Source organism: Solea senegalensis, linkage group LG19 (genome assembly GCF_019176455.1).
Source record: "Solea senegalensis isolate Sse05_10M linkage group LG19, IFAPA_SoseM_1, whole genome shotgun sequence".
Lineage (NCBI taxonomy): Eukaryota > Metazoa > Chordata > Actinopteri > Pleuronectiformes > Soleidae > Solea > Solea senegalensis.
The window spans coordinates 16061128-16075243 of NC_058038.1; the positions used below are offsets into that span (position 1 = coordinate 16061128).

The 14116-nt window shown below is 42.9% G+C and overlaps 1 protein-coding gene across 1 annotated transcript in view; it reads left to right on the top strand.

Moving 5' to 3' along the window:
* The window catches only part of myo15aa (myosin XVAa), a 47437-nt gene that overhangs the window by 1623 nt on the left and 31698 nt on the right, over nucleotides 1–14116 (top strand). The gene's annotated exons all lie outside the window — the stretch shown is intronic.

Below are 14116 nucleotides of genomic sequence, written 5' to 3' on the forward strand. Positions count from 1 at the left end.
TTAGACCTGAGGACTTTTTTTTCTTTTCCAGAATAAACCAGAATTGGCCTTTTTCCTTTTTCCCAGCAGTCATTTTGACATTCTTTAGCAGGAAAAGCACTGGTGTTACTGATAACATCAACAATGGCTCTGTTCAGTTCTTACGAGTCAGGACAGTGTGACAGTGAACCAGCATGCATCCTGAAACTGATACAGCTAAGGAGAACTCAGCCATTAGAGTATTTACACTTGTGTTTTTCCTACCTTCCGTCTAATACTTAAGTGCACAATTCATTTAAACACTTAAAATTCATTTAAAATAAATGTACATTTTCCAAGAGGAAAAAATGTTCTTTAGTAAAGTGTTATAAATGCCTTTTCAGGATCAGGAGAGTAGCAGCTGGATTTATTTGTGATCATCATATTTTATAATGTGTATAATTTCACATACTTTCAGGCTGAATATATAGTGTGAAAGCAGTTTATCAATGTATGAGTTGGCTCTATATGAGGAGCCTGATTACTTGGTCTCTTCTGCCCTCTTCTGCTCCAGCCTGCTCATTACAGGAAGTTGCTTTTGAGACAAGTTTACACGCAGCTTATTTCAGTATGTTTTTTTTTAACTGTGAGTAAAAAAAAAAAAAGTAAAAAAAAGTCCCATTGAGATTAAAAAGCAAAACAAGTAGCAGCAATGTGACCACCAGAAATGTATCACATCCTTGTCCGTCCTTTTTAGCAAAATTCACGACCATCTGTCCTTCCACATTTCTCTCCTGAATCCCACACCTACCCAAACCTCCTCATCACCTCTGTTCCCTTTATTGAAACTTGCTCCAATCACCACTCTCTCTCCCCTGGGAACACTCTCTACCACTTCATCCAACAGAACTCCAACACTTTCTCTTCTAACTGACAACATTCAACATCACACCTTTCATTTGTAGTTTCAAACTCATGATTCTGTCTGACAGAACACTCTTCCTTCAAGATAACTCTGACACCATTTCCCTTTCTATCTAAACCATGGTAGGACACTTTGAATCCACCTCCGCTGCTCCTTGCCTTGCTGCCTCTCCACCTGGTCTCTTGTACAAAAACACAATACATCCACCTTCCTTCTCTCCATCATATCATAACAACTCTGTTCCTTTACTAGTCATAGTCCCGACATTTAAAGCCCCTTCCTTCTGTCAAGCCTTCCTCCTCTCCTCTCCTTTTGTCTGCAGCCAACAGTGGCACATTTTCCTGTTGATCTGCATATTCGATTTGGCACCAGATGCCCTTTACTGATGCATTTATCTGAGCCTGGGACCAGCACCAGGGATACAATGATGTGGCCCCAGAGTGGCTGGGTTTAGAAAATCCTTACTAATTTACTTAAACTGCTTTGTTTAATGGGTTATTTCTCTGTATACAAAGCTAAAAGTACTTGCGGAATCTTCTGCAAACAGTGATTTGATTTGAACAAATAGTCTTGTTTTGCGTGTGCGGGCCGACAGTGCAGTACATTTGCCTTTGTGTTAACCTAATCTCTATTCCAGAGGAAAACAAGCGGTCAGGTTGTTTTCTGTACTTCTCGTCCACTGATCTTTGTCTTGCACGTAAATTAGCCCATTGACGCACATAAAGAAGCAGGCTACACAGAGAAACACTCACCCGGAACACACTCATTCGTAGGATCCCATGCAAGGACAACTTTCATTTTAGTGTTTTATTGTGTCGTCACAAAGAAAACCACCATGTTGACATTTAGTGTTTTTACATGGACTGTAATTACAAGTGGTAATTTGCCTTCAAAAACACAAACTGAAAACTGGGAGTATAAGTACATCGTAGGCAGTCAGATGTCAGTGGACTGAAATATTTTAGAAATGTTTATCGGTCTTTATTAATAACTATAAAACAGGTCCACTCACATGTTGTTCATCTGTTTAAATTGTTAAATTATACATAAAAGCAAGTCAACATAACATAAAACATTACATTTTGAGGTGAATTTTTATTTTTTTAATACATAAAACACAATGTTAAATCTGCATGGAAGGTTCCTCACATGCTTCTTGCAAATTATGATTGGGTAACTAAATGATAAATGTTAATTACATATTAATACACATTCTATAGATTTAATGAACAATATAATTTTAGTTTTTGAAGCTCTTTTTTCCCAAATTTGTTTATTTGCTATTCATTTACTTGTTTGTTATGAGTAATAAATGAGTCAAATATTAGTTATTCATTAGTTTGAACAAATTAGTAACTTATTTGCATATCATGTTATTATATTAGTATTAGTATTCTAAAGCAATATCTAAATTTGAAATCAAATCTCGGATCAAAAAGTCAAATCAAAAATCAAATACAATTTGTTTGTAGAGCCCGAATTTAAAAAACACAGTTGAACTCAAAGGCCTTCGGAATCTGTATGTGTGAAGACACGTTTTAAGGTTAGGATATGGTTAAGTTTAACTTAACTGAGTTAAGTCATTGATCTATGCAATCTCACCCGCCTGTTGTCCTTTCTAGTAGAACATAAAACTCCGAAAACTGACATCATGTTCAGTCAAAGAAGACTTGGTTTTAGCGTCAGTGCAAAGGCCTTTAAAGGGTTGGGGTTAGGCAATTACTTGAGATAGGTAAAGTTAGGGTAAGGGAATCAGGAATACATTAAGTCTCCAACTATGGAAAGGAAAGACTGTCTGTGTGTACTTGTATTTGTCACCTCGTAAGGACTTATCCTGGTCCTAATGAGGCAGAATCTCATTTCTGTGGAACTGAACAGATTCCTAATCCTAAATTTAGGGCTAAGGTTTAAATTGTGGTTAGGTTAAGGTTAGGGATAATGCTTTGTTTATGCTGTCCACATGGATGCCAATGCAGTGTCCTAAGAAGAATAACTGTGCAAACCTGTGTGTGTGTGTGTATCAAATGTCAAATAGAGTTCTCTATGGGTATCTTTGTGAGCACCACAAAACTTGTATACCTAAGGAAGTGAGGACATTTTGGGGAAGTGAGGACATTTTTGGCTGGTTTTCACATTCTGACCTGGTTTTAGTGTAAAGGTTAGGGTTTGGCACTTAGTTGTGATGGTTAAGGTTAGAGAGAGAGAAAGCCTTTTAAAGAGAGAAAGCCTTTTGTGGCAGGTGGGCATGTGAGTTCTGATAAGGCTCCCCAAGCACACGCACACACGCACACACGCACACTCAGCCTTTTGTCATTGCAGCAGTCTCATAATAAATCATTGTGGACTTTGACATTTGGACAGCAGTGTGGGACGATGATAGCGTACATTACTGTGTGTGTGTGTGTGTGTGTGTGTGTGTGTGTGTGTGTGTGTGTGTGTGTGTGTGTAATTCAGCCCTTAATGCACAATGGACCTGCCCATTCATTTACTTGGCCACTCATTCAAAGAGGGCCAAGGTAAATGACATGTACATATGCCGTATGTTGACTCAGAAACCTAATCAGTGCACTGCTGATGTTAAACGTAGACTCATACATGCTCTGCCTCTGTTGAGTGTCCACTCACTGTTGAGAATGTGTACTGTAGATGCACAGGTAATCACTGAGGCTTCACTGAAGCAACACAGGCTCTGTGTTTATCACTTAAGGCCCATTGTGTGTCCAGCTGGTTCATGTCATTCAAGGGAGCTGAAAGGAATTATGTGTTTTGTGTGTGTGCGTGTGTTTGTGCGCATGAAAGAGCTATAAAACATCAGCAGAGGGTCCAGATGAGCAGCAGGAGTCAGTGCAGCCCAACACAAGTCCGTGATGTGAGAATTCATTCTTCTGACACTTTGGTATCTGTGGATGATAGGAGCTCGAATTATCAGTCACGCTGTCACTCAAAGGACGAGACAAGGTAAGCTTTCCACAAGCCAGGGGCTTCATTTATTTATAAATGTTCATGTACATAGTCAGGAGAGGACGTGTCACACCACCAAGTATACAGCCAACAGAAATCAATGTATTCATAATACCTGCTATTGTGTGTGGCTGAACGATTTTGAACGAATATGTAATTGTGATTATTTTGACTATCAGAGGGAATAGTAATTTTTACATAATTATCCTCATTTCCATTTGAATAACATACTGGGTGATATTTGTGCAGATCTGTGAGAAACAAAGATTTTTATTCTTTTATCTGTAGAATATGATGTTGTCAGGTCAGGACAAAAATGGAAATTGCTGGTAGGCCATAATGCAATTTTGATAAAAAATTCCATTAATTGTTGCATGTGAATAATTATATTTTCTTTCCATCATGTAAAAGGTACACGACAATGAGCTGGAAAATCCACTTCCACTACCTAAATTTGACATTCCTTTTACTAATTTGAGCGTTATCTATTTCAAAAAATGCTTTAATATAATTATTCTAAAAAGGTTTAATGTATATTTTTTGTAGCACAGTACAAGCAGTAACTGTGACTTAGTAACAGTAACTGTTGGCATCACAGTAGTGGCTGAAATGTCTAAAATTACAAATCTATTTACAGGTCAATTGTGATTGTGATCTAGAAATCGAGGCATTCAAGTTAGCATTCATAGAAGATTTCCTTTATCTTTATAAGCTGTGGCTGAAGTATTTAAATTCATTTGTAACTCATTAATATCTAATTGAGCAGCGTATATTTATTTATTAAGTCTATTTATAGCAGCTGTTCAAGCCAAGTGTTGCTCTTTGAGCCTGTTGTCGCAGGTCTGTGTGCGTGTGCGTGTGTGTGTGTGTGGTGTACTCTAGCATCTCTCCATTGTCAAATAGCATGCTAATCTGGCAGCGAAGATTAAGAACTGAATGGGGTTTAAAGAAAGAAAAGACGGAAGGCAATAAATAATAAACATTTTAAATTTTCACGTCTATAAAATGGACAATATAGAAATAGACAATTGTGATTATATATATATAAAAATAACTACAACCCAATATACAGCATTGACATTTACATGGTAAATATAAATGGCATGAATCACTTCCTGTGTGCAGCATGGATGACATGAGATTTGAAACACAGAGAGTCGTGTGAAGCTGACTTCTGACCACAATCAGCATTGAGTGAACTCTATATTTTCAATGTAACATTGACATTTATCCATGTATTTTGGTTTTCATACTCTATATGCTGTACTGTCATGTGTCTGTGCCTCTCCTTGACTGTTTAGAAAGTACATTTGTTCTATTATCAATAACCTACACATCAGTATATTAACTTTATTGTATTGAGAATGAGGTCAGCATATAGCTCAAAGCACCACTGCATTCAGCCTCACAAAGTGACCGTTGTATGAAGTTTTACTTTTGTTCAGAGCAAGCTATTGTTTTACGTGGCGTATTGTGAGGATGTTTCTCACTGTGTCACACATTCAGTCCTCCATTTCATGTGTGTGTGTTTAAGCTTAAAGCCTAAAGTCTGCAGATAATTAAGCGTAGGTGCATTCACTGATGATATTCAGCTTTTTAATGAGACTGACCTGCATTAGTGTGTGTGCATGTGTGTGTGTGTGTGTGTGTGTGTGGACATCATTAAATGAGCCTGTTGGCTGTGCTATGCTCAGGAGATCTCCTTTATTAGTCTTGTGTCGCTGAGTGCGTCTGCTGAAAGCGGGTTGTCAGTGATTGGCACGCAAAGGAGGAAACTCTCCCCTTCATTTCAAACTCACTCACTTGCTCCCTGTATCACTCTCTCTCTGCAGTGTTCCATCTCTCGCCATCTCTATTGGTTTATTTTTCTCTCACACACCTTTTTAGTGAATTATTTTCAGTGACTCATTTTTGAACTTTCCTTTCCTTTATAGCTTCATCTCACCTACTTTGCAGTTACATCACAGTCACTGCCTCTGGTTATATGTGATAAATACCTCAGGTCAACCCTCTTGGTCCTCTGACATCTGTTAAGTAGAATTGTCTTGATGGCTCTTTTTAAAGGTGCAGTGTGTAACTTTTGATGATATCATTTTTGTTGATGTTATTTTTCTGGCTCTGCTTGATTTTCATGAACAGAAACAATGTGACATTATTTGCATACTGCGTCCTTCATCTGAAAATGGGCACTATCATACCTGAGTGAGGGAGTATTTGTGTGTATACAGCGGCAAGAAGCATTTATTCCATCAAACTGCTGAAAGATGGGGGCATTTTAAGTAGTAGAAGTCACTTATGAAACCTTTTGTGGGCTCTTTTTTGTGTTTCAAGTCAAACCTGTTTGCAGCTATCCAGCTGTGCTAGCACAGCTTTGCAGTTGCCTCCGTCTGTCTTGACATAAATGTGTTAGCCTCCAGTGGTTCTGGGTGACACAAGTTTTAAACACCGCTACACTCAGAAATACAGAGGGTGTGGAGCTGATAGGCTCAATCAGCATTGTGTGAACTCATTTGACAATGGTTTGAACGACACAGGCAGTTATATATATTATATTACACATTATAGTTTGAAGTATTACAGTGTTGATCTTTCCTTCAGAAAATGCTCAGGTTAGCTCTTCTCATTTTGCCATTGGCCTCCATCATCTCTCTGCTATGTGGTGTCTGGCTACCAACCCCTGACACTACCCCATATGTATAATATATTGGTTGGGAGAAGGCCAGGATGGGGTTAACCCTTTGTGATATATTTAGAGCGACCTGCGATGAATGTTTTATCCATGCTGCGTAGGCAGAACACAGGACCATCATTAAACATTCACATCTGCCACTGAGATGACCTCCTGGAATATCAGCCCATCATCAAAGAATTAACATCCAGCCATCATCAATGAGCTAACACCAGAATCATAATTTATGTAATACTGTTACATGTAATGCCTCACACCCATAAATACATGTTGCCACTTGCACTTTTAGTGGTAGTGCGTAGATTTGTGTGTCAAACACATCAGCCACAAGGCAAACAATGACAAGGTTTATGTAAATTAAAAGTTAATTCCAGTGGGTGTCATTGTATTTAGTACATGACAGTTATTCATAAGAATATCTTGAAGCATAGTAATAATTAGTTGCCTCTATAGAAGAAACAAACTGAGCATTTGAGCAAAAACTGAGCAGAAAATGACTCAAACCCTGATCCAATGGTTCACCCTTATTTGATACAGTATGTACATTTTTGTGGTGTTTTCTGATTAAGCTGGACACCAAAATTCAAAGTAGTTGTATATTAATGACCTCGGTTAAATTATTACTCACCTTCCTTTCTTCTCATGAGTGAGACTACAAAACTTTATCCTTTTACATCAAATGTTATGGGATGTTTTCTTTAAGAATTTTAGCACACATCACTCAGCTATGGTCCATGCTGCTGCTGCTGCTGCAGGTGTGTATGTGTGTTTGGCTCTGTGTGGCTTCACCTCTCAAACACAGTTTAGCAACAGCTCAGCCAACCTGCATTATTCATGCAGGAGCGAGTCTGCAGATTGAGTTACTCCAATGCAGTATAGCTGGTACATTTTCGTGCTATTTGCAATTATAACAGGAGATGCGCTCACTCTGATATGTACACACAGGCCTACACTACATATGCTCATATGTTTACACGCATGCGCTGAGGATATGTTGAGGCCCGGCGTTGAGGTGAGCACGGCAATGGATGAAGTTGCAGTAACCAGAGAGAGATGGAGAAGGTTGCAGGAGGTCACAAAGGCAAGCTGACGTGAATATGGGAGGATACAACCACAGATGTGACACACATACGCACTCACACTCAGACAAAGAAGAGGACACCCCTGAAGGCCAAGACTCCCAACTGTTGCATGCACAGCGGCTCTCCTTGGTGGGGGGACATCCTGCCAAAGTTGGCACAGCGGCCAAGATGAGGATTTACTGCCGGACTCACAGAATGCACTAACAATGGGAGATACACAAAGGACTACACAGATTCTGTCACAGGGACAGCACCTTCTTTTATCCACTGTGTGAATCTGGGAAGTTAACTACAAACCTTTGAAGAGGATCAACACCTGGAATGTGCAAGTGTTTTTGCTATGGTAGAAGCAACACGTTTAAGGACTTAAACGTGGCAAAATTGAGAGATGCTGCAATTTGTAAGATTACGTTTTTGATGTGTATCATTCTAAATTCACTAAGCACCTGCTTTTTAAAATTTAATAGTCCTAGACGGGTTCCCATCTCTTTTTACACACAGAGACAACAGCTCATTTAAGGATTGAAGACGTACTGTAATGCGAGCGAGCACAGATGGCTGAGATTCCAACTGCTTTACGAGATCGTGTTTTGAAGGACTGTGGTTTGTCTGTGACTCAGTGTGACTTCTAGAGCAACTGCCTCGTGACGGGGTGTGACAGTTTATTTTCCTGGAGTGTCACTTTTGTCAGAAGATGCTTCAAAGGGAAAAAGGAGAAAGAAAATAAAAAAGGAAATAGGAGGATGTTATACCTGGATTCATATCAACAGTGACTATGATACTGCCTTGCTTTTGCACAATTTAGGGAACTTTTCCTGGCTTTTTTTATGTTTTGAATTAGGACACAGCATGCCACCAAAAAAAGGTGACCCAAAATCTGCTGCCAAGAAAGGCAAGTCAGAGGAGCCGAAGAAGGGAGGGAAAGATGACAAGAAAGGGGGGAAGAAAAATGAGGCGCCACCGGCTAAGGGTAAAGGAAAGGATGATGGCAAGAAGGGAAAGGGTAAGAAACCTGTCAGTGAGTCAGAGGAGGGGTCAGAGGAAGAAGAGGAAGTAAGGAGTGAAGAGGAAGAGTCTGATGAGAGCGAGGATGACTCAGTAGCCAAGAAGCCCACAAAGGTAGATAAAGGTAAAGGTAAAGCAGCTCTAAAAGGTGCATCCAAAGCCATGGCTATGAAGCCTGGTCGTAAACAGGCACAATCAGATGATGAGAGCACAGAAAAGAAGGGGAAGACACCGATGAAGCAAGGCATGGGTGCAATAAACCTAAAAAAGATGAGCGGCGCTAACATCAAAGGAGCCTCCAAAGCCCTCTCTGGCCTCACAGGAAAATCCTCTCCTTTCAGCGTGCCCTCTAAACAACCACAGAAAGCAAAACCAAAAAGAAACCTTAAAAGCACCTCCCGTCTCTTCCTACGTCTCTCAAAGAAAAAGAAGCCCGCTGCTGATGGTAAACCCCTTCTAGGTGCCAGTAAGCTTTTTGCTGGTTTTGGGGCTAAATCACCCACTGCTGACAAAAAGCCTGCTCTGTCTGGCTTCAACTTTTTTAATAAAAAAGATGCTAAAAAAGAAGCCACATCTCCTAAAAAGACATTAGATCTATCCAGTTTGGGGGGGAAGGGGAAAATGGCATCAGAGGCAAAGGGGTTGGGAGGGAAGTTCAAAGGTATGTTTGGGAAAAAGAAAACAGAATCAAGGTTGAAAGCTAAAAGCTGGATGTTGGGAAGGATTGCTGCAGCAACAAACTGGTTGACAGGGAGGTTTCTGACTGCTAAGGGTCAAGGTCGTCTGGGTGCTCAAGCAAGAGGAAAGAGGAATAAGCATCTGTCTTTTGCTAATAGAGATGGTAGAGGGAGACAGACACATTATCACAATGAGGGATTTCAGTATGATGATGATGAGTATGGATATGAGGAGTATTACCAGGACAGGTCGAGACCAAGAGGGTACCCAAGACAGCCCATGACCTATGACTCATATGGCGCTTATGAGAATGAAATGGATTATTATGATGATGTTGATGATGATGAAGAGTGGGAAGATGAATATGGTTACTATGATGAGGAGGGTAACTTTTATTATGATGATGATGAGTTTTATTATGATGATGGCATGGATTACTACAGTAATCCTTATGGCTATTATGATGATGAGTATGAAGATTACTATGATGATGGTGGAATGGACTATTACTATGGTGAAGATGGAATGTTGTATACAATGGAGCCATACAGTTATTATGGTGATGGCATTGATTATTTATATGATCCATATGGAACTGAGCTGCATGGAGATTATTTCGGCCATGACATGGGTTATAACTATGGGATGCCAGAACCATACGGTATGATGAATAGTGGATATGATTCAGGCCTGTATCATGAGCCATTGCTTGGATATACAGACCCTGCTACTATGTACAACCCCTATCAGCAACCTCTCTATAAGGATGCTGGGCCTGATCCAACTGAGTTAGGGCAGCTATATGGTCAGGAGCAGCTTCTTTATCCTCAAGCTGAACTATTTTCTACAGAGCAGTTCAGGGTACCCAGGCCTCAGGTTAGCCTATATGGAAAAGAAAGACTAGAGGTGGAAACCCTGCCACCTCCTCCTCCAAATTCCCATTTGACCTCCCCAATCTCTCTCCCTCCTAGTCCAGTTCTTGCCCTCAACAATCTGGAAATGATGTCAGATATACAACATGAGCAGCCCATCTACTCATACCTTCCTATGCAGCCACATTTTTCCGCGGCCATGATCCAACAACAAACTCCTACTCTTCCCACACAAGCCCCCTTTCCTACAGCAATGATGTCTCAACCGGAGCATTTCTCCCTCCATCAGCATACTCATCCACCTTTTTCTGTTTCTCCCAGTCACTTGTCCCCATCTCCCCTTCCACCACAAATGGCTTCCCAAGTGTATGAATCATTCCTTCCTCAAGATACACAAGTGTTCCCGACAGGGCAAATGTCACCACTGGTCACACAAAGACAGCCAATGATGCCTCCTCTGATGCATTCACCACTGCATTCACCAGTAGCCTCACCTAGGCCATTGCGAAGAATGAGTCCTCTACCATCACCACAGCTGTCACTAAGGCCAGGATCATTGAGGTCAATTGCACCTCCCTCACCCCGCTTCTCAAAACAACAACACATGGCCTTTCAATCAGGCATCCAGCCTGACCTCCATCTCTCTCCTCGTTTACATAGGAAGGGGTTTCCTCAACAGGCTTCAATGGCAGGTCCAAGGTCATCTCCTCGACTTGACAGGCGCCAACCACCCAGTCCACCTGTCTCTCCACCACAACGCAGGGCAGGAATGTCACTTAGGGCTAAGTCATCCCTGGCAGGAGGAATGGAGGGAACTGTGTTGCGCAGGCAGCCCTCAAATGTCAGACGTCAGTCTCCACATTATAGCCCCCTAGCTTCACCCAGGGCATCAGTGAGACGGAGGGGAAGCCCACCACCTTCCCCAAGGCTGTCTTTCAGGGCGCAACCACCCCCAGATGCAGTGCATCTGCCATCTACCAGACCACAATTGTTCAAAGGTAGAAAACTGTCAAAACTGAGGCGTTCCCCTTCCTCTTCCCAACAATACCCACAAAGGAGGAGCCCACCTTTACCAGAGAGATCTCAGTCTCCCCCCCAAACATTTCGCCCAACCTCTCCTCAGCGTCCGGCCTCTCCTTCCCCATCACGAATCACTGGTCACACCCTACCCACCCGATCCTCTACTCGACGGCTTAGAGGAGGCGCAGGAGGTCAAAGTCATGTGCCCATGGGAGCTGTGAAACCCTCTCCAGCCAACCCCTACTCACAGAGACGTAGTAGACGAGGACCCCCTGTCACTCAGCATGTTGCCCCCTTCAGATCATCTATCCATAATGTCCCAGCCTCTCCATCAGGGCACTTAGGAGGCATTGCTGGCACTCCCATGCTATCCAGGACAGGGTCAAGGCCCACTGGCTTAAGGGAGTCAAGACAAATAAGTACTCCTCCAGGAGGCTTCCACAGACCCGTGGGTAGGGGGCAGCCACTAGTCCGTATGTCCAGAAATCAGTCATCTCTTCACTCAAGGCAGTCTTTTAGAGCCCCTCCTCCAGTACCTCCTGTCTCTCCACAGCCATCTTTGAAACAGAATGGCCCTTCTTCTCCCCAGCCATCAGTGCGTAGGCTGCAGAGCAGACCTCCATCTCCACTTTTGCATCGTGCATCTGCTCTACCTTCCCGCTCAGCCTCTCCCATGCACCATCTATCTCACCCACCTTCTCCCTTGCCACACAGAGCTATGAGTCCAGGGCCAACATCTTTTCAACCTCCAGTACGTCAGCCCAGTCTTCATGGTGGCCCACTCCAACCATCTCAGAGGATTACTCAATATAACTACCATGTGGTGGAACCAGGTCCCACACCGATGCTTGCCAATGCTTTACCAAATCCTCAGATTATAAATGCACCATTCCAACCCTCTCCTCTGCCTTCCTCCATTCCTTACTCCACCACAACTTACTCTTCTCATTTACACAGACCAACCTCCCCCCAAATGCAGCATGAAATCCACCCTCAAAACCTCCCCCAACCATTACACTCCTCACCTCATGTAGGACACATGCTCCAGAACCCTTATCTTCCAAATCAAAGCAACACAGCACCTTTTCAGAGAGGCGTTTCACCCATACCTGGTGGAGAAGGAGGAATACCTGGCGAAGTATGGAGGAGCCAGGAGGAGAGCCCACACACCACTCTTGGTTTATCAAATGCTTTAATGCAGAACTCTCACCTGCGCAGTGCCTCCTATTCATCTCCCCTACTACGCAATGCCAATATCAACACAACAGTTCTCTCATCCCTTCCGACTGAAGCCCCCCATACCTCTGTCATACATTCCTCCCCTCAGTTGTCCTCTAATATGCTAACCTCCCAGCTACGTAATGCATCATTTGTATCACCTCTTCAGCGACACATCTTCCCTATGACGTCTCCCTCACCTGCTCCTCCTCCTACCACACCCCAACAAGAAAATACAGGTACATCCCCACTCTTTTCTAGTGGACTCCGGACCTCACAAATCCAGGGCTCCATGTTCAGGCTTCCCAGTGGCACTTTAACAATGCCTCGGGGCCCTGTTGGCTCTCCTGTTACCCCTGATGATGGAGGGGCTGTTGGTGGAAGGTTGTCACCCATGATGCTCTCTAGTGCTCTACAGAACCCAAGCCTTCGTCAGGCCACCTATCGTCTTCCTAATGGAACACTGGTAACCAGGACTGAACCTGTTGAGCCTTCAACAGGTCCAACACCATTCTCCTCACCCATGCTTTCATCTGCACTTTTGAACTCCAATGTACGTAAAGCCACATACAGACTGCCAGATGGAACACTGATTACAAGAAATGAACCAGTATCTGAGCCTGTCACCTCTTCCTCTCCTATGCTGTCTTCAGCTCTGCTTAATTCTAATGTTCGCAAGACTTCTTACCAATTACCACATGGTTCATTTCTGACACATCAAAAAGAGGAGATGCAAGTATCATCACCGGGGCTATCGGGTGCCCTAATGAATGTAAATCTGCGCAAGGCAAAATTCCAGCTCCCAGAGGGATCGTCACTCTTTTCAAGGAACCAACCACAAACTTCTACCTCTGCCCACTCTGGTCCTGGCCTCTCTGCTGCCTTGATGAACACCAACCTCAGAAGTGCCTCCTACAGTCTCCCAAGTACATCACTTTTGAGGCAGCCTGGTTCTGCTGATACCTCTGACCCACAGACTCTTGATCTTTCCAATGCTCTTCGCAATAAGAACCTACGATCCGCCACCTTCCGTTTGCCAGATGGAACTCTGATGACGCATTCTCAGCCTGCTTCTTCACCCCGAACACTTGACCTGTCTAATGCTTTGTCAAAGAACCCAAACCTTCGTGGGGCAAATTACCGTCTCCCTGATGGTAATATTATGACACGACTTGGTGCTCCTAGGACTCCAGAACCACGTTCACTTAACCTCTCAGGTGCCCTACTGAACCCTCACATCAGACAAGCTTCTTTCCACCTCCCCTCATATGCAGTAGTGTCACCCCAGGTAAAGGGATCTGGCCTTGAAGAGCACTGGGCACAGGGATCTGGAGTTGATGGCTTAGTACTGCAGCAGGATGTGGACGTATGGGGTGCAGAGACAATACTACCGCATGGTACAGTGCAGAACCTCAATAAGTGGTCCATGTATAGAGACGGGGAACTACTGGAGCCGCATATTGTGATGGGACATGGACACATGGGCCTTGTACCAGGGGGATGGAATCTCAGCAGGGAGGGGGAACCACAGGGGCACTGGTTTGACAAGGTAAAAGTATTAATGGGGCAGATTACTGTCAACTTTAGGTATTAATCTTGCTGTTGTTATTGTAATATTAGGATACACAAACTAGGGAGAGAAAGAGACAAGGTTAATGACATATAAAAAGTCATAATCATATCCTGAGTGTGAGAGAGTGAATGTGCG